Source organism: Mastomys coucha, unplaced genomic scaffold, assembly GCF_008632895.1.
Source record: "Mastomys coucha isolate ucsf_1 unplaced genomic scaffold, UCSF_Mcou_1 pScaffold21, whole genome shotgun sequence".
Taxonomy (NCBI): domain Eukaryota; kingdom Metazoa; phylum Chordata; class Mammalia; order Rodentia; family Muridae; genus Mastomys; species Mastomys coucha.
In genome coordinates, this window is record NW_022196904.1 from 188,595,840 (window position 1) to 188,606,142 (window position 10,303).

At 47.7% G+C, this 10,303-nt stretch overlaps 1 protein-coding gene across 12 annotated transcripts in view; it reads right to left on the bottom strand.

Moving 5' to 3' along the window:
- Ablim1 (actin binding LIM protein 1) overlaps window positions 1-10,303 on the bottom strand; it is a 295,395-nt gene that overhangs the window by 77,832 nt on the left and 207,260 nt on the right. Inside the window, exon 1 of one of the 12 annotated variants that reach the window (XM_031390822.1) lies at window positions 4,209-4,472. The exons of the other annotated variants lie outside the window; for them this stretch is intronic. The gene's annotated coding sequence lies outside the window, so the exon portion shown is untranslated. Of the gene's footprint in view, window positions 1-4,208; window positions 4,473-10,303 lie in introns of those variants that run through there. 12 annotated transcript variants of the gene reach the window in all.

Sequence of the window (10,303 nt, forward strand, 5' to 3'; positions counted from 1 at the left end):
GTCAGTAGCCAGCCGCCTCAGAAGGCAGGAATCCTGGGTAAGTCTGAGTCCAGGTCACCAGCATACCCAACATGTCAGTAGCCAGCCGCCTCAGAAGGCAGGAATCCTGCAGCAAGGTCGTGACCTTGTCTCAGTCTGGAGACTCCGCACTAAGCCATGTGAGAAGGAGTGAGGGGAGGGGTCTCCTCTCTTCTACTGGCAAGCTTTCTCAGGCTGACAGCATTCTAAGAGGATGTGAGGACTTGCCTCTGCCTTCAGCCCTTTGGGGTTCCCACTCTCTCGTCTTACTGAAGCCAGAGGCAGTGTCAGCCTGTAGGGCTTTCAAAACCAGCAGAAATTCACTTTCTGCATCTCATGAATAAGAATTTATAAGCCTTCTTCACTTCCAAATTCTCTAACACACAGACCCATTTCCTCTGCATTCTTCAAAGTGCCGGTCTGTCAATCTTTAAACGGAACACCTGCCCCCAACAGCATAAGATATATCCTTTTGAAAAAAATACACAGCCCAGGCATGTAGACACAGCTAGCAGATGAGAGTTCGGGAGCAATTGCTCAAGGAATGCTTCTGGCACTGAGAAGATTAAAATCAAAGAGCTCGGAAGCACACCCACTGACCTTCCCCACCCCCACCCTCATTATACCACTCTTCCTCTCACAGAGCAAATTACAGAAACTAAACTTTCCTTCTCTTGGCCAAAGACCCCCCCTAGAACCTTGAGATATTGCTCTGACCTGCCCCACCTGTCTGTGTGGGAGCTGGCCAGAAAGACATTCTAGGGGTAATCCCTCCGGTGGGAGGAGGAATCCTGCCCTAGCCCAGGAGCCAGAAGCTCCTGAACAGTCACATTGAGTTTGCCCTGCCACACTCTTCACAGTGTCCACTCCCCACCACAGCAAAGCACAAAAGTGGAGTTTCCCTAAGGTCTTTGGGTTTTCATTTTAAAACTGTCTGTGTCATATAAAACTTTAGCTAAATACACTTGCTGTGGGTTTTGTTAAGGGAGTGTTGGCTGGGACTCTTATAATAAGTGACCGAGATTTCCCTTCTGCCTTTTCCTGCCCCAGCAGAGACATCTGAGCCTCCCCTCTGCAGGCCAAGCTCCCAATGACCTCTCCAAGGGTCATCAACTGCTGAGTGCATCTGAGAGCAACCGACCTCAAACATGCAAGCTCTCTGCACTGTGGACCCGAGATCTAGGCATCCAGAAGTTGGGCTTTAGTAAGGAGGAAATGTTTCTAGGAGCACATGTGCAGAAATGCCATACTTGTGCACGTGACTCATTGGTGCCTCCAGGTGGAGGTAAATATACTTATTTTTCCATCAGAAGCAGAACTCTGATAATAATGCCATGGCCCAGTCCAGCCATGGACCACTAAGGATGGATTCCAGCAAACCAAGGTGGCCCAGGCCCCTCTCCCAGCTTTTCCATAGAGCTGCAAGTGCTTTACTGGCCATCTGCTCATGGAAATCACAGCCGCACCTTGCTCTTTGGAGAAATACCATAAAACGTGGCCAACACCAAAGAGACTCTAAGAATTCTACAGCAACTGCTGAGGCATGGGGCTGTCCAGAAACAGTGAAATATAATTGGGCAGACATTGTTTCAGAAGTATTTATCTTTTGGAGGAAAGACGCAGTACCAGGCGCTAAGGTAGAAGAAACAAATGAATGAACAAAAAGGTTTCCAGCCACTGACTTCCTGTTACCTGTGAGGTAGAAAAAGGACTGTGAACAGTAGGTCCCTGAAAAAACAGGGAACCATCCCCCCTCCAAACACTAGAGTTTGAGACCTCCTGAGATGGGGGTGGGGAATCTGAGAGAGGTTGGGAGTTGAAAAACCTTCATTTTCCAGAAGTAAAAAAAAAAAAAAAACACCCACCCAAACTGGACAAACAAATGAAAGGCCCAGGTTTGTGTAGACACACCCAACACCCACATATCAAAACACCTTTATCTGCAGAATAGGCTGTGGGTGATCCCACGGACGGGACACTGTGTGAGTTTCTTTCTCTTTTTAAATAGTAGTTCCAGGATTCACTCAAGATATAGATGCCTGACTATACAACCACAGCAGTGACAAAATATCAGATGGCCTTTGAGAGGGAAGAGGAGGCATACACCACACCACCCCCATCCCAACATTTGTGCCTGCGGATAAAGACCGGACAAACCCAAACCAAAATGATAAGGCTAAAATGCCTGTCTGATTACTTTCCAGGGACTCTGCAGAGCTCCTTCAGGTGCCGGCCACCTCTCACCTCCCTTCCCCCACTGGGAGTCTCTCGCCAAGTCTGGAGGCTTCTGAGGTTGTGGCTCGGGAGGGAGGTGCGACTGTCACCAGGCAAGTACAGGCGAAACCTGATGTTCAACATCCTCCAGAACAGTCCCCAGCCACAAAGAATGACTCCATCCAAGATGTCAGCAAGGCAAAGCCTGAAAACCCTGCTCTGAAGGGCTCAGCCGATTACAAAACCCAGGTGGCTCTGACTGCTCTGGTCTTTCAGATAAGCTGCAGCATCGCTGCAGAGGAAGCCCTTTGTGGCCCTGGTGCAACATTCCCTGTGGCTGTTAGATGGATCACTGATACGGGGTTAACTCACTGACCCATGAAAACACTTAAGCAGCGCACTTAAAACATCTCCTCACACTTCCATTCACAGCTCCACAAGAGGTCTGGCACCAACGCCTGTTTCAAAGTAACTCACTCCTATAAGCCTGGCGAAGTCAGCCACTGGAAACATCAGAGGAGACTCAGCCAGCCTTTCGATCCCTTACAGAATGGCAACAATTATATTTTAATTAGTTATTTTTTCATTTACCTGTCAGAACCTGTTTGGGTGATCTAAATAACTTCACATCCTCTTAGCATTCCTCATCAACCACAGGGAACCCGGCTCAGATTTCCTCCAAATCTCCAGCTGCCAGGAGCTCTCATCTATTTCCAACACAGTGTGGGTAACAACTTTCTCATCTAAAAATCTTCTTCAGAGCTAGCACAACATACTTTAAAAGGTCACACAAAATACAATAAACTTTCGATATAACTGCAAGAACAGTTGGGATCTTAGGAAAACTATTTTTATTATAAAGACTAGACTCTGCTCACACTCACTGCTCATCCATGAGGGCTCTTTCAAACTGTAGCTGAAATAAGTAAGAGTCTTGTCCAAGAGCTGGAGAGATGGCTCATTGGTTAGAACACTGGCTACTCTTCTAGAGGACCAGGGTTCAGCTCCTAGTACCCACATAGAAGCACCATGTTCCAGGGGATCTCACACTCTCACACAGAAATACATACATACAAAACACCAAGGCACAAAAAATAAAAATAAAATAAGAAACTATGAATAAAAGAGTGCTAACCAAACATATTAATCTTTATTTACAGTCATGAGGATCATATTAAAGAAAAATATTCACACATTACAGTAATGAATTGAGTAAGGGTCCATATCATCTTCAATATCAACTCCTCCCAACTGTGACTCTGAAGTCCTCTCCTCAGAAGCAAATTTCTCAGAGCTCTGAAACCCAAAAGCACATGCGCCCACGCACACGCGCGCGCACACACACACACACACACACACACACACACACACACACATGCATATACCCAGGCAAACAGACACACACACACACACATATGCACGCACACACACAAAATAAGAAAGGGGAAGAGAGGGAAAAAGATAGAAAGAGACAGAGACAGACCAAGTCCAAAGCCTAAAACACTTTTTTCATTCTTGGGAGTAGTCAAATCCAAACACAACTGTTTTTTAAAGTCACCACTCTGTAGCCGGGTAGTGGTGGCGCACGCCTTTGATCCCAGCACTTGGGAGGCAGAAGCAGGTAGATTTCTGAGTTCGAGGCCAGCCTGGTCTACAGAGTGAGTTCCAGGACAGCCAGGGCTACACAGAGAAACCCTGTCTGGGGTGGGGGGTAGGGGGAAGTCACCACTCTCTGGGCACCCTGCAGGGTCTGCCTTGTGTCTTTAGATCTCTGCCTATGGGGGATGGTCCACAGTTCAACTGTAACATCAGAAAGCACAAGAATGTCAATAAAATGCATTTCAGGGTAATAGAAGTCTCTGTCGGTACTGTGTAGCCGACGACATGTAGAGGTTCTCCGTGGCTCCCAGGCTCGCCCACCAGAGAGCCAACAAATGCCTCCAAGGGAAAGGGTACCATTGCAAAGCACACTTTACCTTGTGCCAGGGATCCGGTGGGTCTGATCCTGTTCCTCAGAAGAACTCCTCTGGGCTGCCAGCTCAGAGCACCTTGGAAATGCTAGACCTCAACCGGGTAGACTGAGGCCTCTGCCTATCTGCCTGGCTGGCTCATACCCCAGGCTTCACTAGGCTGCAGCCACGCACATCTCTCCAGAGACTCACACAGGAAACTAGAGCAGTTGTGGAAGGCTCCCTCCTCTCACCGCCTCCCCTCCTTGCTTCACTGACTAAATACAGCAGCAGCCACGATGGGCCGGTCCATGTTCCAGGAAAGGAGGGGGGTTGACATTCTTTCTTTTGTTAAATGCAGGTGAGGAAAGTACCATTTCGTCACAGCCGCTCACAGTTAACTATGTTGTAAATCTGACAGTAATAGTCCCCGGGGCTGGCCTCAAACGAGACTAGAGCTTTTAAGTGTCTTTTCTGGATTTGGGAAGAGGGAAAGGTATGTGGTGCGCACAGCTTGCAAACAGCGTTCTTGTCCAAGTCGCTGCTTGCAAGAGGCACGGTGTGAAGCTCTGTACAAACGTGAAGTAAAGCGGAGCTCAACCTCACAGGGGCATCCCAAGCCTTAGAACTCTGCAGCGCTGTTCCACAGGCGTGCCATCTAAAGAGACTTCTTCACCAGGCAGGCTCGATGTCGATGCACACACAGTTTATGCTGTGTTTACAACTTGACACTGATTTAGTTACGTGTGCGTGGAAGGGTGTCCTGGCACACGCGTGGAAGTCGGAGGACAGCTTGCTGGAGCTGGTTCTCTCCTTCCACCTTGTGGGTCCCTGGGACTGCTTAGCAGCAAGCACTTTTACCTGCTGAGCCATCTTGCCAGCCCTATACTGTGCTTTTATTTTGTGTGTGCATGTGTGCACACGCGTGTGTGCATCTGCATGAGTGTGTTGGGGTTACTGGGGGAATGCTGAGTGCCTACCATGCTCTGGGCACTTTATACATATTATCTCATTTTTAATTAAAGCATTCTTCAGAAATTGTAGATGAGCCTGTGATAGGAAGTGAGGTCACTGGCTCAGGTGAACAAGCCGCTAACCAGAGCCAGACGAGTCTACCATGCAGCCATCTTTCAGGGACATCTTCTTGTAGTCCAGACTGGTCATTTTCAACAAGTCTAAGATGATTTAGGGGAAATCCACAGTGATTACTGGCCATAATGACCAGCCCTTTTTCTGGCCATAATGAAAAAGGCCTTTTTCTATATGTACAGAATCTCTCCAAGCTGGCTGGAAACCGTCCCAACCATTGCTGAAGAACTATAAAAAGTCTGGCAGCACAGCTGAGCTTATGAAATGAAGAGAAAGCTATGAGTCGCACCCTCTAATAATTACAGGGCTGTGTTCTTCTCCTGAAGAGTCAAACCCTCCATTACAGGGACAGATTCTCAGAGTGGTGTCTGCGGGCATCTCTACCGCAGAACCACTTATAACAGCACTGAATATAACCTGCACACCCCCCATGCCTCTGCTTGAACTCCCTAAGCAGGCTCTCTGGGGGTAAAGCCTAAGAATTGATAGAGGGCTGGAGAGAGGGCTCAATAGTGAAGAGCTCTTGTTGCTCTTCCAGAGGATCCAGTTTAGATTCCAGCACCCATGTTGACAGCTCACAACCCAGTTGCTAGCTTCATAGGTGCCAGTACAACACATTTGCACATGTGCATGTACACATACACAAATAAAAAAATAAAATACAACATGGAGTGACATTTTTGTTGTGGTGATAACATGAGAGTGAACCATTACATTATTAGTGCACATATGCTATTGTTGATGGGCACGAACCACACACCGCAGCGCACAAGACATCCAGGTGACTCTTGTACACTGTGTGTGTGTGTGTGTGTGTGTGTGTGTGTCAGAGATGGCTCTTTTAGCCACTGTATTCCCAGCACCTCTAGTGTAGGACACATTCAGGCAAATGCTTGTTAGAAGAGTCAAGGAACTTGTCTTTGGAAGGAAAACACAGAAACTCATTGGACCCCAGTCACATGGCTGTAAGCTTTAGAGTTGGCCTCACTTCCCATCGATCCTCAACTTTTTCTACATCACCTAAATGGGCATTGTCTGTTTCTTGTCCAGATTTTACTTATTTAACCACTTCTGTGGTCTTGGGTTAGGGAAGAAGAGGAATAGTTATCTTCAGGGTTTACTGAGAAAAATTCTAAATTTGTGAGTTTCCTCATGAAAAGGATTTGAAAAAAAATCACTGCCAGGTAGAATCTGGAGACTCAGGTAATAAGCAAGGGTGGGAGCCCTTGATGAGCAGCTACAAACAGCCTTGCCAACAGGCGAGTCCCTGCTCTCGTCAGTGGACGTGGTTAGGGAAAAGCCAACAAGGAGAACTTAAGTCAAAGGTAGAGCCTACTGTTGGCTTAAGGTGCTTCGGCTAGACTCCTCCCAGGGACCTAGCAATCTTAAGTCATCACCCACCACCAGATGCGGGTGGCCTGGCAACATATGAAAAGACCGCTAGTTTCTCCGTCTCCCTGCCCCTCTCCTCCTCCCTCTCCATCTCTCTTTCTCCCCCCACATGTTTCTTTCTCTCTTTCTCTCTTTCTCTATCCCCCACTTTCTCTGCTTTCATGGCTCTGCTCCCGTCTGTCTGCCACCACCCCTTCTCCAGGCCCCCATTCCCCTTCTTCCCACAGACCTCCCTGATATCAGGTCTGTCATATGGCACAATTTCTCACATTTCTCAGGGGGACACCTTGGCATGGGCCTCCCAGGCACCCCTACCCACCACTGCATTATATTTCATAACACCAAAAAACATGGAATAAATTCAGGAACTGGGCTGTGGTGACAGCTCAGAATTCTGTAAAGGCACCAAAGATCACCAAGTTGTTCTTGACATGGGTGAATTTTATGGCCTGTAAACAGAATGAATATTGATTGTTGGGTACTTGGTTAAACCTGCTTCACAGAGACTCAGTGCTGAGGCCAAGGTTGCAGGAACTAGAAACAAAGGAGTCAAGAGAGCTCTTCAATGTTGCCTTAGCTAGGGTCTTACTGCTGCGAACAGACACCGTGACCAAGGCAACTCTTATAAGGACAACATTTAATTGGGCTGGCTTACAGATTCAGAGGTTCAGCTCACTATCATCAAGGTGGATGCATGGCAACATCTAGGCAGGCATGGTGCAGGAGGAGCTAAGAGTTCTACATCTTCATTTAACACTGCTAGCAGAATACTGGTTTCCAGTCAGCTAGGACAAGGGTCTTAAAGCCCACACCCATAGTGACACACCCACTCCAACAAGGCCACACCCACTCCAGCAAGGCCACACCCACTCCAGCAAGGCCACACCTGCTCCAGCAAGGCCACATCCACTCCAGCAAGGCCACACCCACTCCAGCAAGGCCACACCTACTCCAGCAAGGCCACACCTTCTAATAATGCCATTCCCTGAGCCAAACATATTCAAACTACTACAATCATCACCCTCAGTATTCCTCATAGTCAGCATGAATACAGGGAGAAGCCTGTAAGGATGGGCCCAGCACTATGGAGGACAGCCCGGTAGAGCAAGAAGCCCGCAGGAGCTTAAACAGACTCAGTGGAAGCAGTGAGAGAGACATTAGTGGGCAGGAAAGCAGTCATAGGGTCTTTTATTTTATATGCAAGGAGTGGGAATCTAGTGGGGTGCTGAGAAAATTGAGGGCAGGTTGCCTTTCATGGTTTTGGTTGAAGGCCATGGAGACATTTAAAATGCAAAAACGATCCATTTGTCGCTAGCTGCTAGCCACTAGTGAAGACTAACAGAGAAAACCCCGTGGAACCATGGGAGACTCAGCTCATAGGATAGCTAACGTTAGGCTGCTTAAGGGGTTTTCATTTCAAAGCATCCTCATGATGTTACCCACATTCAGAAATGTTACTTATTCTATGTGTTTGTGCCTACACGTGCTTATGTGCACCATGTGCATGGAGGAGCCTGAGACGTGTGTGCTGGTCCTTCGGAACGGGAGCAAGAAGCTGTTGTCAGTGAGCTGCCATGTAAGTGCTGGGAACAGAACCTGGGTCCTCCAGAAGAGCAGGTAATGCTCTTCTGTTGTTGTTAGTTTGGTTTGCTTTTTTGAGACAGGGTTTCTCTGTGCTGTCCTGGAACTCGGTCTACAGACCAGGATGGCCTTGAACACACAGAGACCTGCCTGCCTCTGCCTCCAGAGTGCTGGGGTCAAAGGCATGTGTAGCCAGTTCCCAAGGGCTCAGCTGTTACTGGTACATTTGAAGCCATCACAGATTTACCTCAGAGAGTCAATAGAGCAGGGTAGGAGAAGCAGCCGGCCTCATTGCAGCACTCTGGCTCGTTAAAGCTATCGGCCTTTACCGAACCTGTTCCTCCCTACAAGAAATGGGAGCAATCGATCGACAAATAAACAACAACAGAAACACTCCTCGAGGCCCAGGATGCCAGTCACTGTCTGAGACAGCTCACCCACCCCTGATCTGATTTATGCCTATCAGAAGTAATTCTTAGCATCCCCTTAGCTGAGGGTTGATCAGCTCCAAAAGTGCAGCCGACAGGATCAACGCTGCACTGTGTGGTCACACATCACTTTTCAGTTCCTCTTACCTCACCAGTGAGTGACAGACACCAAGTCCCCCACAGTCCACATTCTGCTTCTACTTCTGAGATTCATACAGCCTTGCCCTGGTTACAGAGCTTATGGGCAGTTTGCAAGCCTGCTCCAAAGTCTGCCTTTAGGGGGAGGGAATCCCTGTCTGTGATAAGCTATGACCCTAACCCGTCTCCTCCTGGCTGGCTAGCTGGCAACCCACGGCCAGGCCCATCTGCTGGAACTGGCACAATGGCCTCCACGAGGCAGGAAGCCACTGGGTCCAGGAAGCCAGCACAATCAGGTGTAAAACAGAGTGGGAGGGGCCTGCTAGTGCAGGAGAGGAGAGGAAGCCAGACGGGTGTGTGTGTGTGTGTGTGTGTGTGTGTGTGTGTGTGTGTGTGTGTACACATGCCAAATGCTTCCACCACTCCTGGAGTCAGGGAACCTTCCTGGTGAGCTTCGGATGGTGCAATTTTCACAAATTTACGCACTTGTACAAAGAGGTGAAGTGGACAAATGCACAAGGCCAAGGTGGAGCCGAAGCTCTGAAGCATGGGAGGGGATTGCTACAGTCAGAATGCCCAGCAGAGGAAACAGGCTGGGAGTGACCAGGCATGGATGTCCAGCCATCCTTGACCTGCTGGGCAGATCCAAGTAGATTCATAGGGATAGATACTCTTTCCAAAAGAGGAGTTATTCTGTTGAACCTCAAAATTCAGCTCACCCAAACTGTGTTAGTCTCTAGTGATGTTTGTGTGTATCTAATTTTTTAAATTTTTATTTGTATGTGTATGGGTGTTTTTGTCTGCATATGTGTCTGTGTGCCACATACATGCAATGCCTGCAGAGACCAGAAAAGAGCCTCACCTCTCTTGGAGACTGGAGTTACAGACACTTATGAGTCACCATGCAGGTGTGTGAGTCAAACCTGGGTCTTCTGGCAGAGTAGCCAGTGCTCCTAAAGGCAGAGCCATCTCTCCAGTCTCCCCTCTCTCCCCATTTTGAGAGTCTTCTATGTAACCCTGGTTCCTAAAACCCTTTATGTACACCAGGCTGGCCTTGAACTCAGAGAGCTGACTGTTTCTCTGTCCAAAGTACTGCGATTCAAAGAGTTCATTAACATGCTGGCATAGAAAATATTTTTAAGTAACAGTTCTTAAGTTTAAAACCTGATTGATTCAGATAAGAAAATAATACATTGTTTCCACAACAGTAAAAAATAAAATCATATGTTTAAAATCAAGGAAAGGTAAGGAAATTTTCCAATTGACTCTCTGAAGTTAAAAATCACCCTCAAAAACAAAACATCTTTTTAACTCAAGATAAATACAAATTCTTTTCAAACTGTCATTTCCGGATAAGGAAGCGCCTCCATTTGTTCTGACAGGAAATGGGGTGAGTTTTCCATAAATATCAAATCTTTACTGCTGTGAACAGTCCTTGGTTCCTCTGGCAACACATTTCCACCAGAGTAAAGGCCAGAGAGAAACAGAGTCACT